We start from the raw sequence: 11,192 nt of genomic DNA on the forward strand, positions 1-11,192 counted from the left end.
CTGGGGCTGGGGCTGGAGACCGGAGCTGTTCCTATTCGCCATCTTGGCTCCCCCCTTGGTTCAGTATTAAGAGATTTTTTTCCAGGAATTTATCCATTTTCTCTAGGTTTTCTAGTTTGTGCATGCTCATAGTATGCTCATTGTATTCTTTGATGATCTTTTTTATTTCTGTGGTATCAGTAGTAACTTCTTTTTCATTTCTGTTTGTGTTTATTTGAATCTTCTATTTTTTGTTGGTCTTTCTAGCTAGTGGTCTATCAGTTTTGTTTATCTTTTCAAAAAATCAACTTCTTGTTTTATGGATGCTTTATATTGTTTTTGGTCTCAATTTCACTTAGTCCTGTTCTGTTATTTATTTTCTTCTGCTACCTTTGGTTTTTCTTGTTTTGCTGTTTTCTTGAGGTGCAATGTTAGGTTGTTAATTTGTGATCTTTCTTTTTGACATAGGCCTTTAATGCCATGAACTTCCCTCTGAGTATCACTTCTGCTGTATCCCAGAGGTTTTGGTATGTTTTGTCTCTATTTTCATTTGTTTCAAAAATTTTTTTACTTTCCACTTTTTTTTTTTTCTTTGAGATGGAGTCTCACTCTGTTGCCCAGGCTAGAGTGCAGTGGCATGATCTTGGCTCACTGCAACTGCTGCCGCCCAAGTTCAAGAGATTCTCCTGCCTCAGCCTCCCAAGTAGCTGGGATTATAGGTGCCTGCCACTGTGCCTGGCTAATTTTGGTATTTTTAGTAGAGATGGGGTTTCCATCTTGGCCAGGCTGGTTTTGAACTCCTGACCTCGTGATCCACCTGCCTTGGCCTTCCAAAATGCTGGGATTACAGGTGTGAGCCACTGCGCCTGGCCTACTTTCCACTTTAATTTTGTTATCAACCTAAATATCATTCAGAATCAGGTTGTTTGATTTCCATGTATTTGTATAGTTTTGAGAGTTCCTCTGGGTATTATTCTAGTGTTATTACACTGTTGTCCCAGAAGATATTTGATATGATTTTGATTCTTTAAAATGTATTGAGTTATTTTGTGGCCTAACATATGTTCTATTTTGGAGAATGGCCCGTGCATTGATGAAAAGAATATATATTCTGCAATTGCTGGGCAGAATGTTCTATAAATGTCTGTTAGGTTCATTTGGTCTAGAGTCTGATTTAAGTCCAGAATTTCTTTTTTGATTTTCTGCCTCAATGGTATGTCTAATGTGGTCAGTGTCTAGTTCCCAACTATTATTGTGTTGCTGTCTATCTATTTCCTTAGGTCTAGTAGTATTTACTTTATGAATTTGGGTGCTGTGGTGTTGGGTGCATATGTATTTAGGATTGCTAGATCTTTTTGTTAAATTGATCTCTTTATTATTATATAAAGACCTTTTTTTGGATGAGTTCATGTCCTTTGTAGGGACATGGATGAAGTGGATGAAGCTGGAAACTATCATTCTGAGCAAACTATCACAAGGACAGAAAACCAAACACTGTGTGTTCTTACTCATAGGTGGGAATTGAACAATGAGAACACTTGGACACAGGGCAGGGAACATCATACACCGGGCCTGTTGTGGGGTGGGGGGAGGGGGGAGGGATAGCATTGGGAGATATACCTAATGTAAATGACGGGTTAATGGGTGCAGCAAACCAACAAGGCACATGTATACATATATAACAAACCTGCATGTTGTGCACATGTACCCTAGAACTTAAAGTATAATTAAAAAATATATATCTATAAAGACTTTTTTTTTTTTACTATTGTTGATTTAAAGTCTGTAAATTAACTGAAGATGGATTAGAGACTTAAATGTAATACCTAAAACTATAAAAATCCTAGAAGAAAACCTAGGGAAAATCTTCTAGACATTGTCATAGGCAAATAACTTATGACTAACACCTCAAAAGCAAATGCAACAACAGCAATGAAATATACAAATGAGACAATTAAACTAAAAAGTTTCTCTACCACAAAAGAAGTAATCAACAGGTAAAAGACAATCTACAGACTGGGAGAAAATATTTGCAAGCTATGTATCCAAGAAAGGATTAATATCCAGAATCTACAAGGATCTCAAACAAGTAAAAAGCAAACAAACCCATTTAAAAATGGGCAAAGGACATGAACAGGCATGTTTCAAAAGAGGATATACACATGGCCAGCAAACATGATAAAAATGCTTAACATCATTAATTATTAGAGAAATGCAAATTAAAACCACAATGATAAAATATCTTATACCAGTCAGAGTAGCTATTATTATTATTATTGAGACAGGGTCTTGCTCTATCTCCAAGGCTGGAGTGCAGCGACATGATCATGGCTCACTGCAGCCTCAACCTCCCAGGCCCAAGCAATTCCCCCTCCTTACCCTCCCAAGTAGCTGGGACCGTACATGCACGCCATGATGCCTGGCTAATTTTTAAATTGTGTACAGACAGCATCTCCCTATGTTGCCCAAGTGAGTCTTGAACTCCTGGGCTCAAGCAATCCTCCTGCCTCAGCCTCCCAAAGTTCTGGGATTATAGGCATGAGCCACCATTCCTGGCTAGAGTAGCTATTATACAAAAGTCAAAAAAACAAAAGATGTTGGTGAGAATGCAGAGAAAAGGGAACTCTTAAACACTTTGGTGGGACTGTAAATTAGTACAACCTCTATAGAAAGCAGTATGAAGGTTTCTCAAATAACTAAAAATAGAACTGACATTCGAGCTAGCAATCTCACTACTGGGTATCTACCCAAATGAAAAGAAATAGTTGTATAGAAAAGATACCTGTACTTGTATGTTTATTGCAGCAGTATTCACAATAACAAAGATATAGAATAAACTTGTGTCCAACAATCAATGACTGGATAAAGAAAATGTGATATGCACACACACACACACACACACACACGATGGAATACTACTCAGTCATAAAAAGAATGAAATCATGTCTTTTGCAGCAACATGGATAAAACTTCCATCTGCTATTCTACTACTCCTCAGGGATTGTTCAGGCCCCCTCCCTTCCGTACACATCAAGCTCGGGGATTTGCCCCTGCCCAGGACTGGCAAATTGACTTTACTCACGTGCCTCGAGTCAGGAAACTAAAATACCTCTTGGTCTGGGTAGACACTTTCACTGGATGGGTAGAGGCCTTTCCCACAGGGTCTGAGAAGGCCACCACGGTCATTTCTTCCCTTCTGTCAGATGTAATTCCTCAGTTTGGCCTTCCCACCTCAGTTTCTCAGGCTCTTGGTATTTAGCAGCTCCTGGTTTTACCTCAAATTGCCACCCTTAAGTCTCTTGAAGTGGATCTTCTGTGGCAAGGTACCCTCCAAGACTTTCACCCTGATGAATTCCTATTCTTTACTTTTATGCTCACTCTTATTCTCATTCCTGTTCTTATGCCACCCTCTACCTCTCCCCAGCTATCTCCACCACACTATCAAACTCACTGTCTCCTAGCCGTTTCTAATCCTTCTTTAACAAACAATTGCTGGCTTTGCATTTGTCTTTCCTCCAAAATCATGGAGGCCTCGACTTATTCACTGTTAAAAAAAGAGGACTCTGTACATTTTTCAATGAAGAGTGTTGTTTTTACCTAAATCAATCTGGCCTGGTATATGACAACATAAAAAACCTCAAGGTTAGAGCCCAAAAACTCGCCAACCAAGCAAACAATAACGTTGAATCCCCTCGGACAATCTCTAATTGGACGTCCTGGGTACTCCCAATTCTTAGTCCTTTAATACCTATTTTTCTCCTTCTTTTATTCAGAACTGTGTCTTTCATTTAGTTTCTCAATTCATACAAAACCGCATCCAGGTCATCACCAATAATTCCATATAACAAATGCTCCTTCTAACAACCCCACAATATCATCCCTTACCACAAAATCTTCCTTCAGCTTAATCTCTCCCACTCTAGGTTCCCATGTCACCCCAATCCCGCTCAAAGCGGCCCTGAGAAACATTGCCCATTATCTCTCCATACCACCCAAAAAAATTTTCCCCGCCCCAACACTTTACCACTAGTTTGTTTTATTTTTCTTATTAATATAAGAAGACAGGAATGTCAGGCCTCTGAGCCCAAGCTAAGCAGTCATATCCCTTGTGACCTGCACGTATATATCCAGATGGCCTGAAGCAACTGAAGATCCACAAAAGAAGTGAAAATAGCCTTAACTGATGACATTCCACCGTTGTGATTTGTTTCTGCCCCACCCTATCTGATCAATGTACTTTGTAATCTCCCCCACCCTTAAGAATGTTCTTTGTAATTCTCCCCACCCTTGAGAATGTACTTTGTGAGATCCACCCCCTGCCCACAAAACATTGCTCCTAACTCCACGGCCTACCCCAAAAACCTTTAAGAACTAATGATAATCCACCACCCTTTGCTGATCTCTTTTCGGACTCAGCCCGCCTGCACCCAGGTGAAATAAACAGACTTGTTGCTCAAAAACAAAACAAAACAAAACAAAAACTTGAGGCCATTATAGTAACTGAAATAACTCAGAAACGGAAAGTCAAATACCTCATGTTTTTATAAGTGGGAACTAATCAATGTGTACTAATGGACATAGAGACTTTGAAGAATCCAAAATGTGAGAGGTGGGAGGGGGGTGAGGGACAAGAAATTATCTGTTTAGTAAAATGTACACTATGCAGGTGATGGTTACACTATAAACCCAGACTTCAGCACTATGTAATATATTCATATACAAAACTGTATTTATATCCCCTAAATCTATAAAAATATTTTAAACGGCAAGTAAATGTTTGGAGAAAAGGACAGAAGCTCTTGTCTAATAACACAGGGACACTTTCAAGCTAGCATTTCCTCCCTGTGAAACTCTCTGAGTCTCACACGTGGACTTAATTCTTCCATCTCACATTGTTGATATATTAATAGCTACCTGTATAACAGCACTTATATATTACGTGTGTTTGGACTTTGGTAAGTTCATTCTCATAAGGTTCTTATTTCTTTTATTTTTCCATTCCTTATGTGTAGTATAGTGGCTAAACTATACTAAATTGGAGCCTTGATAAAGACTTCCCAACTGAAAGCAATACTAATAATTATCAAAATCGCTTACGAAATAGAGAATTATGTCAATTTTCCCAACCACCCTATAAGGTATGTAGGTTCTTTGATATAACTCCAGTTAACGGCTGAGGAAACAAATTTTAAACTATTTGCAAGTTTTCATTTAAAGGTGGGAATGTATGGTAGAGATTAACAACTCAAAATCTAGATTTAGACAGCCTGGGATAGAATCTGGCTCTCCCATTTTTTATCTTCAATGACTTAGCCTCTCTAAGCCTTAGTTTCTTCGTTCAGAAAATGGGAGACAATAGTAGTACCTAGTTCACAAACAGGATCATAAGATAACAAATCAGGCTTCACAAGTGCCTGGTAACTTCTATTTTGCAATTATACACATAACTCTGCTAGGCCTTTGGGGAACAGAGATCAATAAAACATACCTGTTCTCAAGAAACTTGCAGTTTGCTGTGAACTATAACTGCTATGTGGATTAAATAGAATACTGAATTGTGTATATGTTATTATGAGCACACAGCAAAGGGAGGGCCTATTTCTGCCTTCAAAAATCAGGGGAGTGCCCAAAAGGCAGAGAGAGTACATGTAAATTCTCTGATCTTTCTGTTCAATTTTTTTAATAAATCAAAAATTGTTTAATGAAATCTATTAGTTCAGACTAAAACTGTTATAAGAAGTGAAACGTATTAATTCAAACAAAAAAGATTGAGGAGATTTAACAGAGGGGTTTATGTTAAACATTGAGCCTTGAAGGATGATATAGGAGAAGACTTCTGGGAAAATGACAGGAATGAAGGCTGGAAAGATAGGTTGGGTCCAGGTATATGTTTGGTGTTCCCCAATATATCATTTTTAAAAAATTGTAATTTCATTTTGACAATTCGCAAGTTTGCATTTAAAGGTGGGAATGTATGGTAGAGATTAACAACTCAGAATCTGGATTTAGACAGCCTGGGGTTAGAATCTGGCTCTCCTATTTTTTATCTTAGGTGACTTAGCCTCTCTAAGCCTTAGTTTCTTCATTCAGAAAATGGGAGACAATAGTAGTACCTAGTTCATAAACAGGGTCATAAGATAACAAATCAATCTTTATGGAAATATTACTAATGAAAATCATATATTTTGTATTTTTATTGCCTGAAATATTATTAATATTTCCATTTAGAAACTAAATTGCATTATGAATTATTCATTAGAAGTAAAAAAAAAAAAATGACCAGGCGTGCTGGCCCATGCCTGTAATCCCAGCAATCTGGGAGGCCGAGGCGGGCAGATCACCTAAGGTCAGGAGTTCGAGACCAGCCTGGCCAACGTGGCAAAACCCTGTCTCTACTAAAAGTACAAAAATTAGCCAGGCATGGTGATGGGTGCCTGTAATCCTAGCTTCTTAGGAGGTTGAGGCAGGAGAATTGCTTGAACCCAGGAGGCAGAGGTTGCAGGGAGCCAAGATTGTGCCACTGCACTCCAGCATGGGCAACAGGACGGAGACTCCGTCTCTAGTATGCAGAGAAAAACAACTTAAATATGGTACCATCTCACTTATCAAATTGGACAAAAAATCTTGTAATTTTTAACAAGAATTTTATATATGTATAAAATATATAAAATATTTTTATATATACTTATATATGTGTATTTGTATATACTTATACATATATTTATATATGTGTATTTGTATATACTTATACATATATTTATATATGTGTATTTGTATATACTTATACATATATTTATATATGTGTATTTGTATATACTTATACATATATTTATATATGTGTATTTGTATATACTTATACATATATTTATATATGTGTATTTGTATATACTTATACATATATTTATATATGTATATGTGTATATACTTTTTTTTTTTTGAGACAGAGTCTCTCTGTCGCCCAGGCTGGAGTGCAATGGCATGATCTCGGCTCATTGCAACCTCCACCTCCCAGGTTCAAGCGATTCTCCTGCCTCAGCCTCCCAAGTAGCTGAGATTACAGGTGCAGACCACCATGCCCGGCTAATTTTCTGTATGTTTAGTAGAGACGGGGTTTCACCACGTTGCCAAGGCTGGTCTGGAATTCCTCAGCTCAGGCAATCCGTGCATTTCGGCCTCCTAAATTGCTAGGATTACTGGCATGAGCCACCACGCCCAGCCATGTATATACTTTTCACTGCAGTCATTACTGGCTAAAGTTTGGTGAAATGGGCACAATCATAAAGACAATTTGGTGACAAATAACAAAAGCCTTAGAAGCACTCACTGCTTTGATTCAGCAATTCCACTTTACAAATCTATCCCAAGTAAATAATCATTTATGGCATGATTATGGGACTTGAGAGACATTGATTTTGTTGAAGATGACTCGGACATTTTACATGCTCTGAAGATGGTTGTGGTAGATATCTATCATTCCAGGTTAAAGGAGAGACAAAGATGAAAAAAAATTATAAGAGACCATGGATTAATCAACCTTAGAAAGTTTCAATTAATGGAACGGCGGTATCCCAAGGAGGTCCATGACCTGTATGAAACAATGAGGCGACTTGCAAGAATCGTGGGGCCAGTGGAACATGACAAATTCATTGAAAGCCATGCATTGGAATTTGAACTTCGAAGGGAAATCAAGAGGCTCCAAGAATACAGGACAGCAGGCATTACCAATTTTTGTAGTGCCATAACCTACGATCACCTCAAGAATACACGGGAGGAAGAGCACCTTAAATGCACTATGCTCTCAGAAGTTCTCCAGTATATCCAGGACAGTAGTGCTTGCCAGCAGTGGCTCCGCCGGCAAGCTGACATTGATTCCGGCCTGAGTCGTTCCATTCTAATGGCTTCGAATTCAGGTAGACGGAGTGCACCACCCTTGAACCTCACTGGCCTCCCTGGCACAGAGAAGCTGAATGAAAAAGAAAAGGAGCTCTGTCAGATGGTGAGATTTGTCCCTGGAGCCTATTTAGAATACAAATCTGCTCTATTGAACGAATGTAACAAGCAAGGAGGCTTAAGACTGGCGCAGGCAAGAGCACTCATCAAGATAGATGTGAACAAAATCTGGAAAATCTATGACTTCCTCATCCGAGAAGGATACATCACTAAAGGCTAAGGCTCCAGGGGCTTGGGATCAGAAGTCAGAAGTTTGGAACGTGGATACCAAGCCCCTGAGGATGGAGATGATGCAACAAACCTCAGCTTTACTTGGATTGAGACTTGAACCCTATTTCTCAATGGTGAAAGGCTAGCCTGTAAAAAAAAGCTGCTTTTAAAACAGAAGTAAAGCAGCTTTATATATGGGAATCACTAGATATGAGGGTGAGTAGCCCCACCACATGTAAAACTTGGTCCTCAAACCTTTCTGCAGAATAAGAAGCCAAACTTATGGTAATCTTGTTTCTGTTAGAAACAAAGTTGTATATAGAAGTAATTTCGTCAGAATCTACACAAATCACATAGAATAGTTGACGGTTTAATTCCTTCTACATTCAAATATCTAATTAAAATATTGTGTGCTTTATTGGAAAAAAATCATTTATGTTCACATGGATTTAGTTTCACAGTTCACTGTAGCAACACTAATAAGAAAGCAATACTGCAAAAAATCAGCATCCAATAATTAATTATGTAAACAAAATATGATACACCCATATAATGCAATACTGTGCATCCTTGAAATTGATGTTATAGAAGAATATTTAATTACATGAGGATATACTGATAATATACTGTAATTTTTTTAAAGCGGATTATAAAATAGTATATATAAGTAATCTTATTTTTATTAAAATGTGTTTCTATATATTTAACGTAGGAAAAGAACTAAAAGGATATATATTTATAAAGAATGTTAAATTAATTTAGTATTAATCTCTGAACAGTAGAATTTTGATAATTTTTAAGTTTTTCTATAATTATCATTATTTATTTTATAACTAAAGAATATTAGTAGTTAGCTTAGGAATCATTTATCTGTTTAGATATCTATTTCATCTAGGAGGATTCTAGGTTCCTTTATATTAAGTAACATATTATATTTATATTTGCATATAAGGGATCCACCTTAGTAGTTTCAAATATTTAAAACCACTTAAATATTTGATAAATGACTGGTATTTCAGTGTTCGTGACTGTCAGTGTTTGTTGATTAAAACTCTTTACACATATGTATAACTCCTTTTTAATTTCACCAGTGGATTTTATATTATTTTACACATAGATTAAATTATTTATTGAAAATTAACTCACATTAGGACACAAAGGCCTAAGAGTGATATAATGGACTTTGGGGACTCCCGTGGGGGAAGGTGAGGGGGATGAGAGATAAAAGACTACAAATTGGGTACAGTGTACACTGCTTGGGTGACAGGTGGACTAAAATCTCAGAAATCACTGCTAAAGAACTTATCCATGTAACCAAAAACCACCTATACCCCAAAGACTATTGAAAGTAAAAACCCCAGAGGGTATAATGGAAAAAAAGGAAAAAAAGAAAATTAACCAACATTAACTTTCAGGAACTATTATTCTGTTGTTTTAGGATTTTTGTTTTGTTTTGTTTTTATTTTTAGTAGAGACGAAGTCTTGCTATGTTGCCCAGGCTGGTCTCAAACTCCTGAGTACAAGCCGTCCTCCAGCCTTGACCTCCTAAAGTGCTGGGATTACAAGGATGAGACACCATGCCCCAAAGTGCTGTGATTACAGGATGAGACACCATGCCCAGCCTATTTTAGGTTTTGATTAAAAGTTATTATAAAGAAGTAGGTATTGTAATTGAAAATAAGGATAAATGTTTTGAACAGAATGTCAGTTTTTGGCACAGGTTCTGATTATTTGTATCAAACATTTATATTAGAAATGTTAATTCGCATTACTCTGTGTTTTCCTATATTGTTGCACTGAATTCCCTAGAAGCAGAGCCTGAAAGCAGAATTCTTGTTCAAATATTTTATTTAGAAAGTTCTTTCAGGAAAGGAGGAGTCACATAGGAAGACAGGGAAGCAGGACAGGACAGAGGGGAAAGCTAAACATCCATGTGGTCTCAGCTTCAGACTAGATTCAGTCTGATTCCACAAGGAAGTTCTGACACACAAATTGTACCACAGAATTAATCTTACATTGAGCTGAAAGGACTGGCTTTTGGTACATACATTTCAGTGGTTATTTGCTGTGGAGTGTCCTGGAAGGGGCTGTGAGAGGCAGGCTATAAGGAAAGGGGTATAAACCCAGCAGGCCAGGCAACTTCTGTCAGCTGAGGGCAATTCCCTGGAATAGAGGATCTGGGTGAGACCCCAACAGTGTCCACTATAAGAATGGCTCTCAAAGTATGTTCTCTTTCTAGCACCATCTGTCTGGCAGCATACAACAAAAACCACAAAATAACTTCTTTTTTTTTTTTTTTTTTTTTGACACGGAGTCTCACTGTGTCGCCCAGGCTGGAATGCAGTGGCGCAATCTCGGCTCACTGAAAGCTCTGCCTCCTGGGTTCACACCATTCTCCTGCCTCAGCCTCCTGAGTAGCTGGGACTACAGGCGCCTGCCACCACACCCGGCTAATTTTTTGTATTTTTTAGTAGAGATGGGGTTTCATCGTGTTAGCCAGGATGGTCTTGATCTCCTGACCTCATGATCCACCCACCTCGGCCTCCCAAAGTGCTGGGATTACAGGCGCAAGCCACCGTGCTCGACTATTAACTTCTATTTTATTTATTTTTATTTTTATTGTTTTGAGATGGAGTCTCACTGTGTCGCCCAGGCTGGATTGCAGTGGTGTTATCTCGGCTCACTGAAACCTCTGCCTTCTGGGTTCAAGCGATTCTCCTGCCTCAGCCTCCCAAGTAGCTGGGATTACAGGCATACACCACCATGCCCAGCTAATTTTTATATTTTTAGTAGAGACAGGGTTTCAGCATGTTGGTGGTCTTGAACTCCTGACCTCAGGTGATCCGCCCCTCTCTGCCTCCCAAAGTGTTGGGATTACAGGCGTGAGCCACCGTGCCCGGCCACAACAAAATAACTTCTAAAATGGCATCATGAATTATTAGATTTTATTCCTGTGTATCAAAAGCTGAATGAATTAGCAAACTGATTAAAGAAGAAAATTTGTAGATTAGAAAGCAGTATAAAAGTTTAGTAATCTATGAGATAGTGAGTGA

At 38.2% G+C, this 11,192-nt stretch overlaps 1 pseudogene; it reads left to right on the forward strand.

Annotated features, from left to right (window-relative positions):
* The first annotated feature begins 7,369 nt into the window (after positions 1-7,369).
* On the forward strand, positions 7,370-8,681 carry LOC115834399 (annotated as a pseudogene).
* Positions 8,682-11,192: the final 2,511 nt, after the last annotated feature.

This window comes from Nomascus leucogenys, unplaced genomic scaffold, assembly GCF_006542625.1.
Source record: "Nomascus leucogenys isolate Asia unplaced genomic scaffold, Asia_NLE_v1 001348F_40563_qpd_obj, whole genome shotgun sequence".
Classification (NCBI taxonomy): Eukaryota; Metazoa; Chordata; class Mammalia; order Primates; family Hylobatidae; genus Nomascus; species Nomascus leucogenys.